We start from the raw sequence: 19,218 nt of genomic DNA on the forward strand, positions 1-19,218 counted from the left end.
TAAAAAAAGACACAGCCAAGAGCTCACTCCGCATAAAGATGTTTGACTCTTTCATATAAATAAGGAAAATCACTTTTGCCAATCAGTGCAGTATCAGCTTTGCGTTTGCAAGTTGGCTTGAACACAAAATGACCTTTCTACATTCATGTGTATCCACTTCTCTAGAATTAATCACCCATTCAGCTGGTAGTTTATTTAAACATAAACACACCAAAAAGGTGCAGTAAGAGTGTTTTCAGAATCCAAATATTTGCTTTCTACTTCTTTAACCACCTGCCCACCACAAGGGTGGAAGCTGCCAACTGGGAGCTGAAAGCAACATTTGGTCTTCGATTAGTCATATCTAAATTTCTTTTTTTTTTTTTTTCTTCCCTGTGAAATAGTGCCGCAGGGACGAATGTATAACAACAGAGGGCAAACTAGGTCACTTGAAAACCAACTCCTGGGGCATGTCTGGATTGTGAATGAGTTCATGACTTTCGTTAGGAGCTCTCGTTCTCCCATTGAGATTATATTTCCTGCAGACAGATCACGTTCAGTGAGCCAACAACTGCCTCTAGGCAACCAGGATATAACGCCGTGCCCTGAGCAGCACAACACTTAACCTTGTGGGATATTGTACACAGGGTTTGCGTGTGTGTGTGTGTGTGCGGGGAGGAGGGGGAGCCCTCTTAATATTACTAACACTGACGCCACAGAGCACTTTTGCAGTAGTGTGTGCTCTTAGTTGTCTGTTCGAAGGGAAAGGATCGTGTGGAACGTTTCGTCTCCCTCATGGCATGAGGCATGAGAAATGTATTTTATGGCTATTAATGTTAATCACTTGTGTTGGGGCTGGGCCAAGGATGCCCAGTGATAGACCAAGATCACGTTAGGTAGTTTACAGCAAAGGAAAAAGATTGCTTACTCAGACAGAGGCCAATTTATTAACTAAGTATCTAGGCTACAACTCTCTGTGAGCTCCAGGAGGAGCAGGGAACTATCCGGTATAGGAACCAACAAAAGAAATACCCAGATATGTGCTAATCCTGTTTGGGGAGCTGGGGGTTGGTGGGTCTGCATGTGGCTGAGCATGAGGGTCGTTCGCAGCTGGGCCTGCTGAGCCTGGATTTCACATCTGTCTTTATGAAGTCTGGAAGGCTTACCTGGAAAGATTCCCAGAGAAAGGAGCTGGATGTGACCCAGTTCCACGGCTTATTTTTCAAGGTGGCAAATTCCCATGGGGCTGTGTTATAGAAACAGCCTGGCCAAGGGAGGGGAGTGCATATCCTCCACAGGCCTGCTTAAAATTAACAAGAAACTTGAGTGTTAGAGTTGAGATCAATTGCCCTAGCACTCAGATAATTTCTATGACTAAATAAGGCATTTCTAGAAGTAGGGGCTTTTTCTGAAAGGAGGAAAACAACGTGAAGTGTCCTCAAACAGCTGCTTTAGGTCTGCTTTCTATGGTATAGCAGCGGCCTACATTTGGTGTAAGGTTAAACAACTAGAAGGCTTTATACTGTGCTGCGGCTGGTGGCTGTTAAACCCAGAATGCCTTAGAACTGTCATTAGATTAGAAAGACTTAGACCTGATTTAGATTGGCTCATCTGTAACTACTACACTATTTGGAAAGTTTCCTTGAATGTACAGAACCAGAATCTGGAAAGTCAGAGTTGCACAGCAGTACTCAGCATAGGCCTACCCAAATTTGTGAACCAGCTATTGTCATTTTGTCTGACAGTAAAAAAAGTAAAGGTGGTCACAAACCCAACTTTGTTGATGAATTCAGAATGAAAACCAGTGAATTAGCACAAAATCCACAGGTATTTCTGCTGGGGTGGCTTTCAGGGCTATCTTCAAAGCCTGCAATGCTATTCATCTTCTTTGGCAAACGAAGCAGGATTGTTGCCCTGAAACGGAAAGCTTTACTACTGGGTGCAAGAGCTTCCTATTTGTGGTTGTGTGCCATGACAGCTAGGAGATGGTTCAGACACAACCAGCCACACAAAAGCTTTAGGTTAAACACTGCAGCCTAATTAGCACATTAACTAATACCATTGTCACAATAAGAAAGTTAAAGAAATAAGCATTTATCTTTAGGCCCAAATCTGCCAAATCTAAGCCTATTCAAAGCCAAATTTTCTTTTGACAATATTAGAAAATACTACAAACTCCTAAAACAGCACTACTGTACAGAAAGAAATTAGAATAGAACAGCATAGTTCCAGTGGGAAAGGGCTCACAACGGCGATCTAGTCCAAATGCCTGAGCACGCCAGGGCTGACCAGAAGTTAAAGCATATAGAAAAGAAACCTCTTTGCATCACCGGCACACCTGGGAGCTCCCACTACCTGCACCGCTGCGTCCTGTCCCTTTGCAAAGGGCTGCATGGGGAACCTCAGGCTTGTGTGGGCTGCTAGGGGGACCTCCCCCAAAAACTTGGCTCCCCCAAGCTGGCTCACCTCAACAGCATCGTTAAGAGTTATCCCAGCTTCTGTACGGCAAACCGAACTGATTTCAACTCCTCCCCCCAGGCCTCCTCTCTACCCTCAGTTTTGAGAACTCAGACAAGCAGATATATTCAGCTTTCAGTTCTCAGTTCGTGCATGTTGCCAAATACTTGGATAGTTTCTCTGAGGAAAGCTTAAGAAAGCTCTAGAACAACTCAAATAGTCTCATTCATTGCAGAGCCCCCAAAGGATGTCAAATTTAAACTGAAGTCCTGCTTGGAGAGGAAATGAAAACAGAGAGGAAGGGGTTTGGGATAATCAAAGGGTTTTTAATTAGTTTGTGGTTGAGGCAGCGGAATTATGTGCTGTAATACCCCGGTGCCTGTACGTACGTTGTTCCCTCCAGGGTCAGCTCTGTGAATTTGCTGACTGACAAGAGGAAAAGGTAACCTTATTGCTTCCTCCTCCCGCACTCTAGTCTCAAATCAGCACAGCGCTGTTAAATTCTACTTTTACCTCTACCTCTCCTTGGCTTTACAAGAGTTATCCCAACGCAGCAGTGAAGAGAAATGACAGTTAGGTCATGTACATATCTCGCTTCTGGACTCTTCAACCACTATTGTGGCTACAAGGCCAGGTTGCTTTGTTTCGTTAAGTATTTAATTCAGTGATGACCTACTCTATCTTTTGTATAAGACAAACCACCTAGATCATAGCATCGTTTTTGTATTATGCCGCTGACAGAGAGCTGAACGTCACTCATGCAGCACTGGCTGCATGGATAAGAAAAGCAGCTGGTGAGGCTCTAACTTCCCCCAAATGAAACATGGCATAAATAGCTTTTAGCACTTGCTCTCCAGACACTGCTCTTTCGTAGAGAATGGGCTAAAGAGACATATAGTGATGGCAAACTTTCTATCAGCATAATGCCAGGCATTTAGAAAACTGACCTGACCTAGTTTTTGATTTGTAGAACCAAGTGACATGCAGTTTATTATGTGCAAAAAAAAAAAAAAATCTTAATAAAAAAAAAATTATGTAGCATACATACTCCTTCCTTTCAATCTAATATTTCTATCATGCCGCGTATGCTGCTAATTCAAAAGGCTGATATGGTCACAGACAGCCCAGCTTCTAGGATTTACCATTCAAACATACTTGAATTGGCATGAAAAATGCAATAAAATAATTCTTTCAGACAAGTTTAGAGAGAGGTATTCCCAAAAGACAGAATTCTGGCTTCTAGTCACATAAAGCTTACACTTTGTCAATAACACAGTGAAGGAAGGCATGAATGAATTTTATTTCATTGGACAAGTGACTTGGAATACAGATAAGGCAGGGTGAGCATATAAACCTTTAAATAAATGTTTTAGCGCTATCTGGAAGGGAGGAATGCAATTGATTCCAATCTTTTCTGACAGAAAATCAGTTCCTCTAAAGCTCTTGGGGCAACAAACACTAACTAAAAGCGTCTGTTACTAATAAAATCTTTAAGTACAACAAAACAAAATGTTGTCATTTGCAACTATTAGGCTACAATTAATGCAAATTATTGCTCTGTAGTTTAATTGAAATATTAAACTGTGATATGGAGTCTTTGTTTTACTATGACTTTAAGAGCCATGTAACTTTGAAGAGCTCAAGACAAACCCTGCAGAGAAATAGCTGACAAAGCCCCAGACAAAACACTGTAAAAAGCAGAATACAAAATACTCTGTTGCTCAAATGTTGGGATTTTTCTCTAATGAGCATAGTTATGTTACCTGGAATTACTACAAACAGTTAATAGAAAACACTGATCTATGATTATGCCCAACAACACTCTTTGTTCTGCATTGTGGGTGTTACTTTATACCCTTGTTTTGTGGGAAATCCTGACCTTTTCTTCCCTCTCTGCCTGTTTAACATGAGACTTTTGTTATTCTCTGCAGTGATACTACAAGCTGGAGCAGTAAAAACTGCTGTTATAATTCCAGTTTTGCTTTGCAAACACACATTATGCTTCAGAAAGAAGGGGTGCATTTAGTGTTTCAGGAGAGCCGTGTTTGGAACTTCTGCAACAGAAATCCATGGAAAGTGGCAATTTCTTCTACATTATAAATCTAATCTAAACTAGTATACTGAGTTGCAGTTTTATTTGCAAAACCACAGGTTGTTAAAATTCACAAATCAAACTCAACACTATTGTCTTAGGGGCCTGAGGACAAATGATATTGCTAGAAAAAGGAATTGTACTCGGCCACAACCTGAATTTCAAATAATATGGTACTTCATTTGCGCTGCCTATCTCATACCAGTTCAAAGGAGTCACTATAGTTTCAGTATTAAATGTTCTTTTCCTAATGCTTTCCATGATGGAAACAAAAATTGTGGAACAGAAAAAACAAAGTCTGGTGTTTGTATAAAGTACCTTCAGCTGCTTTAATGCTTTTCACCTAAGACGTGTAGTAGTAGTACTACCACTACCGCAGTAGTAATCTGTTGATTAGTTTGGAGAAAAACAATTATTGGATTGGATTTGCTTTCAGATTACTACTTATTGAAATAGACACTAAGTTAGTTATTATAGCTAACATGTTTAAAAATGGAAAAAATCATACAACTTCAGGTACACGTGCTTGCTATTGTTATTATCTAATAAGGAGCACTCGTGGTTTGTTTCTGTGCCTCCCCAGCCCTTAAATCACACAACTTCAGGACCCTGACTTCTGCCTTACCACCTTAACTGCTCTCTTTATTTTTATAGATAACTATTCAACCTTTAAACTTCAGTGTGATCAGGCTTTGGCACCATACAAATGCAAAATACAAATGCTAAGGTCAATATAATAGGTATTATATAATATTATATAATAGAAAATAATATTTCTGTTTTCATACTTCTACAGTGAGAGAGGCAACAGAATCTGTTTCACTGTCTTGTTTCAAAACCAAACTTGCAGCACTCAGGGTAGCTATTTCTTAAGGGGCTGTTTTTCAGTTTTGCCAAAGAAAGCACTCAACAACTGCATGGGGAAAAAATACAAATCAAGTATTAAACAATGGCCAATGCTTTACTTATACCTTATGGGTGAGTCTATATGGTAATCTATACTTCTGCACTGCTGAACCTGAAATAATTGCATGAGATCTCCAGGGCTCAAGACTCATCTCAGAAACCTCAAAGAAATGTATCCTAGAACTGCTAACACCAGCAAAGGGTGGTGTTACGTACAACCCTTCCTCAACCTCCTCTCTGAATTGCTCATTTCTGGCAACAGGCACCACACATACATATTTTTAAAATAAATTCCTGGGTTTGAATTACACTAAAAAGTGCAAGTTTACATTCTGCAGTGAGATGACCTGATAATTAAATCTACAAAAGAAACAGTCTTGTACTTTGGGAGCGTTTTTAATCACTAATTTTAACATTCCATTGACATGAACACAATTTCCTGCCTTGTGACAGAGGATTTCAAATCTGAAGTTTTCAAAATGTGTCTAGAGAATATCTTTCTGCTTTCATGGAAACCCTTCAAAAGTTGATTTCAAACAGAGAGGTACCAAACTTTGGTAAATCTTGATTTTCATCCAGCTTTAATGACTACAGACCTCATCAGTGATGGTGGGGTCTTTTATTTTATGCAAAAGCTGTAGGCAGTGCTGACACTGTAAATCTTAGAAAAAATCTCTTACCTTCTGTAAATTGCTTGATTAATGAGAACTTACTGAAGCTGACATGGAAAACTTTCAGTGGAGTAATTTGCCAAATATTTCCATCTTCAGTTGAAGGACACTTTTCTTTCATTAAATTTAGTTTTTAAATAGTTTTCCTTAATGCTGAAGAGAGCTAGTTGTGCTTCTGTACAGAGCTGGCTGCGGCAAATGATGGCATGAAGCAGTAATCCAGACAATGACTTCAATAAACAAAAAAAATTTCAGTGCTGCAGATTATAAAACCAGAAAACTGGTCTGACTTGTATCGCATTTCCTCTTTCAAAGCACTCCTGTTTAGTAGGAAAACATGCAAATGGAACTCTAAGGAAGAGGAAGTGTGCTTGGAAACCTAAATTAGCTAAAAGGTTGTGTGTACTGTCCTTACCGGCTGCATCAGGGCGAAAACCCACACCTCTCATCTGAAACGCCCAGGAGCAGCACCAGTTAGACACAGCTGTCCCCATCCGCACTGCACAGCGTCTGGCCTTTGTGCTCTCTAAGGCCCTGACAGCCACGGAACTTCCCTGTTCTTTCTGGTTTTGGTTCAAAATAACGGTGACTACCAGCACGGTGTGTTTACAGCACGATAAAGAGCGCACACTCATGACACAGCTGAACAGTGAACAACTACCCCGTGTCCTATCAAGAAACCCTCCCGGGTGGAAGAGCCAGCTCAGTGTTGGATATATCCTCATCATCTGCACAGAGTTCATAACCAACTAACCTTAAACCCAGGTTTATGTTTTCCTGCAGGACTACTGGGGCTCACTCTAGAAAGCCGAATGGAAGCAAACTGGTCTGTCTGCAGTATGGAAAACCGCCCTATAGCCAAGGCGGGAAATGAGGCAGACTTTGCCTTCTGTTCTCCCGCTGGAGGCATCTTCCTTAGCTTGCTGTGCCATCTCTTTCATTTCATATCCCTGCAGTGTTTCCTCTGATTTCCTGGCCACCTCCTGTTCGGCTGAGCTCCTCTATCAGCAAGTAAGCTTGTGCTAATGATTTTTCCAAATACAGCTAGTTGAAAATATTAAATGAATGCAAATCAATCTTTTGTGCATACACTGAGGGAGGAATCTGGTTTTGATCAGCTGAAGCTTTTTTCAGAATGTTAAGTCTTGAGACGTTTCTGCTGACTTCATAAATAATTAAAACTTGTGGTGAGGGATTTTTATTGTTTGGGGTTTTTTCACTAGCTGCATCAAATAGTAAGGAACAGCACCATTAAGATTTCAACGTACCCAATTGTGCATGCTCTCCTAACAACTAACCCAAACTGTTAAATTCCCTGTCAACAGAAGGCAATGATTTACGTGGAATGACCCTGACTTGCTGCACCTGTAAGTCTTTAAACAGCTACACTTTCAGCTGCAACAGCTTCCAGAAGTAAGTAATCAATCTGGAACACGTTGTTTCACAAAAATAACTAGGTGATTTTAAAGCTGCCTTTTCCCCATACCAGGCTACTGCCAAATCCAGCGAGCTGTCATTCCCATCTGCCTTCACGAAAGCAGTAGGATGCACAGTCCGCAAGGAAATCGCTGTGTGTCCCTTTAAGCTGGGAACTGCACTAAATCAGGAGGCCCAGTGGCACTAGAAGGATTCCCAGAACATAAGCCTAAAAACATACTATTACCAGGCAGAGCAGTGGTGATGATTTTGCTGTGTGATCCACGCTGACATCCCTCCAGTGCGTAAAATACCAGGCTAGTAGCAGCGTCACACAGAGCACTAATGACACACTTTACTCCTGCTGCTCTCGCTCCCTGCTGAGCAGATGAGGCTCAGGCTAAACCCCCGCCTTGTGAAGAGGGCAGTGCCACTCCGAATTCATTCTTCTTCAATTTACTGCAACACAGAGAGTGAAGTAAAACCCACGTGCAGTTTCACCATGTACAGAACTACACTACGTGTCCCACAGCCTCCGGCAGGTAAATGGCGTTATACAAACCGTACTGTTCTCAGCACAATGTAAACCACCTGTACCCCAAGGGCACAGTTCTTACCTTCCTTTTAGGCCCAGAGAGCAGCCACAGCTGACGGCTGACGCAGACATCTAGCTTGACTGTGCCGGCTGCCTGCTCTCTGTGCTGCCTCTCACCCAGGCATAAGGCCAAGGCTCTTCCATTCCTGCTCTCCAAAAGTAGATGGACCCATTTACTGTTATTCTGCACAATCAAGAAAGAAAAAGACAAATTAATATGATATAAAGATGGAAAAGCAAGGAAAAGACAGTTTGACGAGTGATCTTAAGAAAACCAGTTGCTGTGCTGCCCACTCCCTCCCTTCCCTGCAGCACGGCTAGGAGCGGGTGCTTTTCTCTGATGTGGTTCTTGAGGGATGCTGCATGAGGTTGTCATCCTGGACAAACACCGCTCACTGTGGCTGGATACGAGTGTGGTGGTACACCTCACCCCCTTCCCTGGGCTGCCCTACAACCTCAGGAATCCCTATGAGGCCTTAGTGTTTGAGCAATGAGTTGCACGGTTAAGCACCCCTTGATCATACCAACAACTCTTGCAGGACCACGGTGAGGAGCAGCACTGCCCACACCAGGAATTCCTGTTGCCTAGCAAAGGTGGTAATAAAAACAATAATCAGTCATCCCCTGACAGCCCTCGGACATTCCTGACCCGAACCATAGCTTGAGTGGAACGGTACCACTGGCATTGAAAAATGACCAACTCCGGTAATGGCCAGGATGGAATTTTATGGATGACTAAAGCCAGTCATCTCCAACAATATAAACAGCGATCCAAGTCAGACCCTTTGAGCTCTCCTGGCTGCACCAGCATCCCTCCCTGAGCAAGACAGGGGAACCATCACTGAAAGCTGACGATGGAACCTGGGCTGATAGCCCTGCTCCTCCGGGTCCGACCCTTCGCCCACTGAGAAATGCAAAGGCATTCGACATGTGTATTTCACTGAGCGTGAGGGGAACTTTTTAACACATATCCCTTTGTACCACATTTGTGCATATATAATTCTATACATCTGTCTCTTTTGGTTTGTATGCATGTGTGTCTGTGCAAATTGATGTAGATAACTCATAACCAATACAGCGTGTCATCATTTCAAATCAGTATTAAAACACTGTTATAATCAAAGTAAATCATATTGAATCATTCAGTAAATGTTAAATTCATTGATGACTAAGTGCTGCTACAATTTTGTGATCAACCTTAAACTGTCAATAAACCCTCACTCTCGATATACCCTTAGATATAATCCATTGTCAAAGCCTGAGACTGTGACTGGATCTAGCGACACCAAAACTCTATTAAGAGTTTAGAAAACAAGGAGGTCCACTCTGAACCTCATCAACTCAACAAATTTCCTTTACTCCTTATATTCTTTTAGATATAAACCATTGTCCAAGTCTGAGACTAGGCTGGATCTAGCCACACCTGAACTCTATATAGAGTTTAGAAAGCAAGGGAGTCCATTCTGAACCTCGTGACTCCATGGAAGGGCCTTCCTTACTCTTTTATCCTACTCTTTGTATGTTTAGACGTAAACCATTGTCCAAATCTGAGACTAAGATTCGATCTAGCCACATCTAAGCTTTATCAAAGAGTTTAGAGAACAAGGGGTCCTCTCTAAACCTCGTGACTCGATGGCAGGGTCTCTCTTAGCCCTTAGGTCTTTGATCCCTGTGTAAATAATTTTTGGCTTAATTTTAACTCGATTCTTAATCTGACTTTTCATTTGATTTTTAATTTGATGTTTCTTTGTGTGTTCTACCCGTGTAGTAAGTAATAGAGCAAACACTGCCATTGAACATAGTGAAGCCACACTCCCACAAACTCATGTGAAAACTATTTCGCTCATATCTTTGATGGTGATCCTTTAAGTGACTTAACCTAAACCACTCATTTGCGACAAGTCAGATTTTTTGGGCATTTGGAATGAGCGAGGCTGGCAGATTTCTGTTCCTGACTTTGGCACTGACCCACTGTTTGACTCCTCAGCTCATTTTCTGTGTTTCCAGACTAGAAAACCAAAAGTTCCTCCCTGTTCTCTCCTAACAGTGTCAGCTCTTGGTAGGTAGTAGTTACTGTGATCATATTCTCAATTTGAAACATTGCTAACAGTATGAAAAACAAGGTATGAAACATACAGCAGTGCATTATGGGTCAAATACAGCTTTAATTGAAATATTTTGTTGTAATTTGCTTGGCTTGGCTTTTGTTTCACATATTATAAGAAACTGAAACAATGCACCAGAATCAAAGCAATGAATACAGCATAACTTTAAATTCTGATTAGATTTTCTTTTATAGAGGATGTGTGTGAGGAAGGAAACACATACATCATATAAACTGGCTAACGCATGAGGCATGGCATGCTAAAGCAATGAGGCCTCCTTTTCTTCTAGGCTTAATTCCAGCATTCCCCCAAGGACCAAACAAATGTAAAACCTGACTTTGTTGCTGCAACTTACTCTACTTGTTGCAAGGTCTTACACAAAGTGTAAGTGTGATTCCAAATTTCCCATTACCAATACCGAAAGAGAAACGTAATTATATACATTACGAATGAAAATTTCCTGTGCTTTGGAAGCATTTCTTTCAGCTTTTACAACTGAAGGAGGAGCTTAAATTGATATTAAATATAGCTTTATGTATCGCAAGGGCAATATGGCAAAGGCATTTTAAAAGTAAAATAATACTGACAGAAGCCTATCACCAGACTGAACCAGGGGCTGGGACATCCCAAGTGAAATCAAAGCATTAATAAAAGACAGTACAGACTAACAGAATTCATCTAAAGAAATGAGGATACAGACAATGAATCTGTGATGGGTTTGTTTCATTTTTTCTGGCCAGCTGAACTGACTATTTGAATAGGTTCTCTATTTTAACCCCTCACCACATCGATAATATTAACTAACAAATATAATGAGATCTTGTTTTTAAAGCCATGCTCACTGGCTGATACTAAATTATTGCATTTTGTAATACTAGTACTTTTAAAGTAAAGACTATGATGTTAGCATACAGCTACTTTAATTTACAGAAGAAACTTGGAAGGATGCTGGTACATTTGACAGGGCTTTGGGGACATTACGCTGCATCTGAAACACTGCTCCAACCAAGGACAGGACACTGTGTGATTAAAATTAAAGCCTCAAACCCCAGAACCTGTATCTGTTACCACAGGAACAAAATGCCAGCTAGTTGAGTGTGTGCTGTAAGAAGTCATAATTTTTGTTTACTCTATCTGTTAAATTATTTAGGAGAACTCTACATAATTTATTTCTTTCAACAAAGTATTTCCATACCTTGATGTTGTTATTTTTTACAAAACAACCTGTATTCAAAGCTAAAATTTAAGCATGAGTAGCTTTAAATATGAGTGTGTGGACTTGGGGATTTTGTTTGTTCGTTTTTTTAAAAGAAAAACTTTCAGTATTTTTGAATAGGAAATTCTGTAGAAACCAAATCTAAGCAGCAACAATACTCTGAGCAGTGTTGCTTGTTTTTCAAAAGGGCTTTTTCATAACCTGAATGTTGTTATTTTAACTACTTACTTTTAAAAATCAGATCTGTTAGCTCTCAAGGCACCAGAGTCCTCCATGATAGACAGTAAAGAGCATACACAACCTCCCGATGTCCAGTTCTAAATTTTTTAATAGGTAGCATTAATGTTCAGGTATCAGACACAGGCATCAATCCTGAATCAAACTGCTTACGAGCCCTGCCCTAGTCCTGAACTCAGGTGAATACAATTTTTCTCTTTCCCTGAACACATCATAGAAGACCACACAATTAAAATAAAGACCACACCTTAAAATAGAACATATTCCTTGTTACCTCCAGTTAAAGACAGTAATACGTTCTTCATCGTAGATCAGTTGACTGGCTTTACCACACAGCCAACAATTAGTGCTGGTTATAACTCACCACTAGTTTACCTAGAATGAAATGAAATGAAATGAAATTGTCATTAAACTGCAAGACGAAGGCAACTAGCCAGCTTCTGAGTGGTTGTATTTTTTTCAACCAAGCATATCTAGTTTCAGATTTCTTCAAAGTTCTATCCTTAATGTTCCCTCCACAGGAATAAACTTGTCCCTTGTAAAGACGCTGTTCTCCTTCATAACTACTGTAGTAAGTGAGACTCTCTGTCCCTGTCACCTGCTACCAGTAATCAGAGTTTTCAAATTAATTCTCCTTACTGGAATGAAGTGCAGCCCTTACTCCTGGTTCCCCTTTGGGCACCGCTATCACAGACACAAATACCCCCTGCACCAGTTCCGAGAGCTAATTCAGCTGAAAGTGAATACAGCAAAAAACATTTTAACTTCAGCCACACAGAGCAGCGCCAAAGCACGCAGGAGCAGGGCAGGGCAGGACAACCACCTCGATTTCGATCAGCTTAACCCGTAACAGGATTATGTCCTAGAGTCCAAAGTCACAAACTGGTAGGACTTCAAAGAGGATGACACTTGCTGTGTGCAAATGACTTTACTGTGCCTTTTCTGCATGATGGGGCCTCTCCCCTGTCACTCTGTGCGGGTCCGGGAGTTGGTGCCTCCCTGAGAAGCAGGTCAGTGCCAACGGGCTAAACCAGCGAGCCCTGCCCAGTTCAGGTGCGGGGCAGCACTCCTGTGGCGTACGCTAACGTGCAGGCAGGCAGAAGCCTGCGATTGTGGGCTAGAGCCCAACCCACCTTTCTCCACCCTTTAGTCAATGCAGTGCCATCTTTTTATCTAATAACTTTATCTAATTTTATCTAATAACCAGGGCTGTCCGCATCCCCCAGCTCTGCCTAGATAACCTCTCTGACAGACACGCTCAGGAAACACCTCTGCACTTCCAGTTACTCTGACGTAGTGCCTGAGTGACAAGAGATCCTCTGAGCTGTTTGGATCAATCGAGACAGGAATATTTTTGGTTGTGGTCAGACTTGAAACTTTCTAGAGAACTTTGTCCAAAGAAATCAAGTGAAGAAATCTAGCTGAAATGTAAGCACACCTAAGCTGGGCATCAGCTGGGAGAGGGAAGGGCTGGGGATCACAGTTCTGAACAGGCTGTGTGTATTGGTCCCAGTTTAAATGCAGTTCTGCTGTGGGTCTGGCCTGAGCACTTTAGCCGATACACCCGTGTTTGAGCCGGCAAGTATCAGAAGACGTGGGATTCAACACAAGTTTACATCATTTCAGCTCACTCACATCCTTCCAACACATCTCTGGCTGCACAGAGTAGGGAGAAAGACCCACAGAGTATGGCAGGTGTGGTGAGAATGAAGTGTGGGCAGCTGTGAGCAAAGATCAATGAAGTTCCACGCGCTGACCAGAGCCTTTCAAGAGAAAATACTGAAACCATGAGGCAATTTACAGTTAAACACATGCAGTTTGAAAGATATACTTTCATCTTCAAATTACTTCAAATCACCCATTTTCATTAGTTAGTGATCTTTCCTCTTTACATATAAAATCTGGACAAATGACAGCAGAATAAAACAGGTTATCTTTAAAAGGTGCAATATTGAGTGCTGGATTTGCAATTGCCTTTCCTCAGGTTGCTGCTAAAACTTTTTTTTTTCTTTCTAAAACTTAGCTCACCCTCTTCTGTGAGCAGAGCTAATGGAAGGAAAGTCAACACCACTCCTCTGGCAAGCTGTTGCTCCTGTCAGCTACTGAAAATTCATTAATGCACAGGTTGCACAACATCCCTCTCCCACTCACAGGCAGGCTCAGCCTTCTCGCTTATGAAGTTAATTTAGTGAGGTTAAATGATACAGTATATTTGCCTGCATTTTCTCACCTCCAGCTTCAGCCTTGTCAGGCTTCCCAGGTAAGAAAAGGAACGCTCTCCCTGCCTTGTTTTCATCCACGCTACAAAAGGGATTGCATTACCCCCCCCACCCCCAACCCCAATTACTAGGCTGTGGAAAGAACTCCAATTAAGTGGTTAGCCATAATAGCATGGCAGCCCTTTAGGAAACTGCTTATCTAAATAGAGATGTACAGAAGGCAGTTTTCTCTCTAATAGTGATGCATTTTCAATTTATGCAATACAAAGTGCATTGGTCTGCAGTGTCCCTGGCTACTGATGATTAATAGCCCATACACTGCAAGGGTCTACAAAGAAAAGTGCCAAGGGAAGCAGATGCAGCGGGTTTTATATTATCATGACAGCAACAAACTCATTCAGTGGTGTCAGCTCTGACTGCAGGATTCTGATTATGAAATATGATGCGTGTTGAATTTAATGGCTTTCTCTGCCCTTCTGGTGAGTTCACTGCTTTCCAATGTCATTTTGTGTTCTCATCTGAGTGGTAATAAAAGGAATATCATTGACTGTGCTAGCTCTGTAACCACTGTGTGTTTTACAATAAATTGTGTTTCAGGACCTTTCTACCCAGGAGAGTGTGCAGGGCCAGAAAGTAATATTCCCCAGTTTTCCAATATAAAGGCTTTCTGTGAGAGGACAGGAAATTATGCAGGACTGCCCTTCTCTTGAGGCACTCCTTATGTGAGCAGGACATCTCTTTTTTCAAGTGGTTATGTAGTAAAAAGGTCAGTTTGGATTGCAAATAATAAAAAAAGAAAAAAAAAGATAAACATCAAAATAAACAGCTACTGCCTTAGAGCAGAAATGATGATACCTTGCTGACAAGAGGATAAAAGTTGTTCAAAATAAAATTTAAATAAGAAGCCTGGGCATGTATGGTGTTAACTATGTAGGAATGTCAAGTCAGGGGAGACTTTAAAAGAGGGGTTTCTTTATGCAGCAAGTTGTTACTTTGTCCAACCCGTCAGCAAGCTGTGGCCTGCACTGCTGGGTTAAGGTCTCGTCCTCCGGAGAGCTGGTTTGGTGGATAGCTACAGGTGCTCCTGCAAATTCCCCCAACGCCTGCAAAGTCATTACACTGGGTTCTCGAACAAAGCAAGTCTCGCTACAAACGCACTGTGCCAGTATCAGTGTTCAAGAGTGCGCACACAAGACTTCTTCACACTGCTAACCAGCACTGCCCCAAGGCGGGGTGGTTTTACCCCACGGGGGACTATGCAGATCAGTGCAGAGAGAAAAGACAGACTCAAAGCCAAGGTATTTTGCAATGCCTGAAGGGATTACAGTATTTTCATCCCCTTTGCTCCCATGTGTCTCCTGTGTTAGCAGCTCCAGGGGCTCAGTGGCTCACACAGCTGGATCGGTCAAGGCAAAGCAAGTAACAGATAAATACAAAGAAACATTTTTGTTGAGATTCTCTGATAAATCAACTCATCTGAACTTTCCCCTTGGCTTCTGCTGCAGGCTACAGCCAACTTGAAGCATTGCAGCCACAGCTGAGTCAGAAATGGTGTGAGCTAGAATGCAAGCCCCTATATGCAGACAGGATGAAACACAAGCGGATTCTTCCTCTTCCACCCAGGAAAAAGCAGAAATCAAAGTATTACTCGCTTCCGCACTTCACAATTTCATGACTGGCCAAATCTAGACAGCAGCAATGTCTAGAGGCGCTTCTCACACAGAGCAAAACCATCTCCAGAGAGGCAGGAAATCCCAAAACTGTACCTGAAACACCAATGGTATATTCCTCTTTGTTTATAAGGTTTTCACAAAGAACCTAGAAATGAAACTTCTACTTTTAGGGTAATCAAGGACATTTTTAACCTTGTTTTTGTCTCTAGTTGAAATGTCACTGGTATTCTCAATCATATTTTATGTATGAACACTTAAAAAGCTTTGCCTAAAGGACAAATGCGAATTTTCTTTCCTCCTTTCAGACTGTACTTCATATGTTTTCACATAAAAATGTATTGAAACAAGATTTAAAACTGTTATACATTTTATTGAGATCTACCTCCAGAGGGAGAAGAAAAGCACATTAACATTTAACATGGTGGCTTTGTCTTTTTCCCTTTCCTTCACTGTTTGCTGAAAAACTTGCAACAGTTGAAAGGTAGAAATGTCAGACACAGATCTGTGATCTGCCTCAAAATTAAGTTATGTACTACCATAATAAAACAGAGCATTTGTCCTCGCTGGGATTCTGTCTCTGTAAAGAATCATCAAAGGGGTTACAAATATTCCCAGATGAAGAGATCACAGGGAACGAGGGTCCTAAGAGTATTACAATTAGCTTAACAACCCAATGGCGGTGTTTCCTTCTACACTCCATGACCCCGTCTTTTGATTTATTCTGGTATGTAGGTACAGGAAGGTGCATGGCTCAGTGCACGTCTGTGCATATGACAGCCCAGTGCAGCAACCCAGGAACCAGCCACTGTGCAGCTTGTGCTGGGGCTGGAGCTGATAGAGAGGCACCAGCTTCGAAGTTCAGCCTGCTGTTACCTGAGGAACAAAAGCAAAATCTCACGCAGAATGCAGGTCATCTTCCCTCCTGTTGTTTTCAGGGTGCTGGTATCTGCTGTCTGCAAGCACAGGAATTGCAGCCTTCTTGGAACGATACAGAAAGAGCTAGCACTGAAACATCTTCCCTGACAGAAACTGCATCCTGGAGCCTCCTCTGTGTAACAGCCCATAAAGCCCTGTTCTTAAATTTGTCATCAATGAACAGATAGACTGATTCAGCACCGAGAGGGCCAGAGTATGCCAAACGCATCCATGATGCTCCTCCCAGGCCAGCAGAGACTCCACACAGTGAAAATGAGCTCAGAAGGCCAGGGCATGAGAGTTTTAAGCAGGTAAAGCAAGGCTCAGCATGGCTAAGATAGAAGTTTCTTTAGCAGCTGGGTTACACTGAACAGGGGTGGAGGGAAGGAAGATGTGCTGCTCCCTGTGATGCCCAATGTCAGGCACGTTTCTTATTCTGGATGTATTTCTTATGTTTGAAGTTGCAAATCTGGTCCTTAATTTCACCAAAGCCTTTAATTTAAGCACTTGCCCTTATTGCACTGACCTCAGTGGGGCCTCAGAGCAGCGTGAGTGTCCCAGAGCAAGCCAACCTGTTTCACAGCCAGCGACCCAACCACTCATCCCAACACAACCACGAGGCTTACTTCACATTTACACCAATACCTAAAATTCCCTCTGTGGAAGCCCTGGTGTTCCTGCGTGGTACATGCCTCAATTTGTAAACCTCTTCCTTCAAATGAACACCATTAGCCAGGTTTCTTAACGAGCTCTGCATTTCGGGAGCTCCTGTACTTTCCCAGTAGAAGCACGAAGCCAAGCTTGATTTCACATGGAATAGCTGACTGTCAACAAGTGCTCATTAATAAGATCCAAACCTGCACAGTCTCGCTGTTTAATTTATGAAAGCTTTGTGATTACAATAAACCTGAGATGCTGGATCACTAGGGATTTTTTTTTGCTTGGGGCTGGGCAGAATTTTGTACCAATTAGGCCTATACAAGGGCACATGCCAAGAATTGTTATTTTGTTATTTTTTTTCCTTAAAGGCCATACCTGAAGTGCCCCGATAGGGAAACAGGGAAATCTGTCAACTTTCCAGCAATTCTTTCAAGCAAATGAACCTTTGTAAATCTTTTAAAGCAAAAGCAGTGAACGTTCTTCCCCTTTTCTTTGTTACCATTAGATTTTCTCCCAAAATCTTGTTGTGACGTTGTTTAGCAAAACACAGCTATGAAACCTGGCATGCTTTGAGAGGGTTACACCATGTGCCCTCTACTGAGACACACTCAAATCGAGCAGCAGACTCTTCATAAAGACACGCAGGGTGCACAGTGTCAATTCAACACAGGGGGAAGTAGCCGCGTATTCAAGGAAGCCCCCGAGACCGTTCACCGTGTCCCTGGCAGGGTGGGTGACAGGGCAGGCGTCTCACCTCCCCCTAATCGTGGCTGTTTTAAACCAGTTGGGCACCTCGGTGCCGCTAAAACCCAGCCAGCAGGGCAGGCCTGTGCAGCCGTTAGAGAATAGATGTGCAGAACAGGGGGGATTAATATTCTTGGAGGTTTTCCTTAGTATGCAGGAAGCCAGCACAAAGGCACTAATAACCTCTTCAAGCAGAGTACATTTTCTCATGGGGATAATAGCTCAAGGATAGAAAGAGAGAGCTTTTATACTATAAAGGAAGATTATCTTTCTTGTATGAAAACTAACCATTTTTGGCTCTTCAGTGCAGAACTAAGCTACCTTAATTTTACCTGTGCATTTGCACCTGTGTAAGGATAATTTTGAAATGTCAACAAAATACGTTTTAAGGAGTCTATCTTATGCCTCCTCATTTGCACTTAATTTGTTTCATAACATAGGGATAGGAATTAAAGGCCTTCACTACAGTTTAGGCAGCTTGCCAATACCTATTTTATAGCAATAAAATATGTACAAATTAAGGAATCTCATGTGGAAAATTCATTCAACAGCCTCAAAAGCCAAATGAATGGTAATTACTTCAAACACAATGTGGTGGCAATCAGGCAAGATTGGATCATGCTTTTAAATGTATGTCTAAATTTTTAAGAACCAAGATAATTATGAATTATGAAAATAGCTCAGACAATGCTACAGCAAAGAGTGGTTGTGGAATAAGAAAGAGATCTTCTTCAAGGAACAGAGAAGACTTAATTCCAACACCTGCATGGGAATAATCAGAGAGCAAATGTGGGGCTGATATTTTATTTCCTTACTTCTAGCTGTCATGTTATACTTTAGGACGGCTCATGGATGCCTTGAGGTATGGAGCAAGTGGAAGCATATAAAATAAAATATAAGTAAAAGGATTTATCCTGCTTACTAAAAGCAATGGAAGTTCTTTCTAGTTCACATTCACATACATTGCAATGTCGAAATAAATTTGCCATCTTAGTTCTCGGTGTGAGTTTTCTTCAGTCTGGAAAACAAGCTTAATGCTCATCCACTTATGCAATGCCAACTGAATAAACACAAAGTGGGTTCGTTTCTCATGGGTAAAGCTGAACAGATTTAGATCAATATATCCATTCTTTTTAAAAGACAACTGGCAAACACTACCATACCTTTGTTGCCTTTTTGAGAAGCCTCTAGGAAACCTTTCCACTCAGGAAAAAGTGCAACAGAACAGGTCTACATTATAATTACACAATTCCAGCAGCACGTAATGAAAATATGGGTGTAAATCAAAATAGATACAAAATATCAATTTTTTTTTCCCCATTGAAAAAATTTC

At 41.6% G+C, this 19,218-nt stretch overlaps 1 long non-coding RNA gene across 1 annotated transcript in view; it reads right to left on the bottom strand.

Moving 5' to 3' along the window:
- LOC114011895 (uncharacterized) overlaps positions 1 to 19,218 on the bottom strand; it is a 317,148-nt gene that overhangs the window by 271,078 nt on the left and 26,852 nt on the right. Inside the window, exons 7-9 of the long non-coding RNA XR_008745696.1 lie at positions 11,949 to 12,049; positions 8,139 to 8,300; positions 6,148 to 6,335 (exon numbers count right to left, since the gene is read on the bottom strand). This is a non-coding gene — a long non-coding RNA (uncharacterized LOC114011895). The remainder of the gene's footprint in view (positions 1 to 6,147; positions 6,336 to 8,138; positions 8,301 to 11,948; positions 12,050 to 19,218) is intronic.

This window comes from Falco peregrinus, chromosome 2 (genome assembly GCF_023634155.1).
Source record: "Falco peregrinus isolate bFalPer1 chromosome 2, bFalPer1.pri, whole genome shotgun sequence".
Taxonomy (NCBI): Eukaryota; Metazoa; Chordata; class Aves; order Falconiformes; family Falconidae; genus Falco; species Falco peregrinus.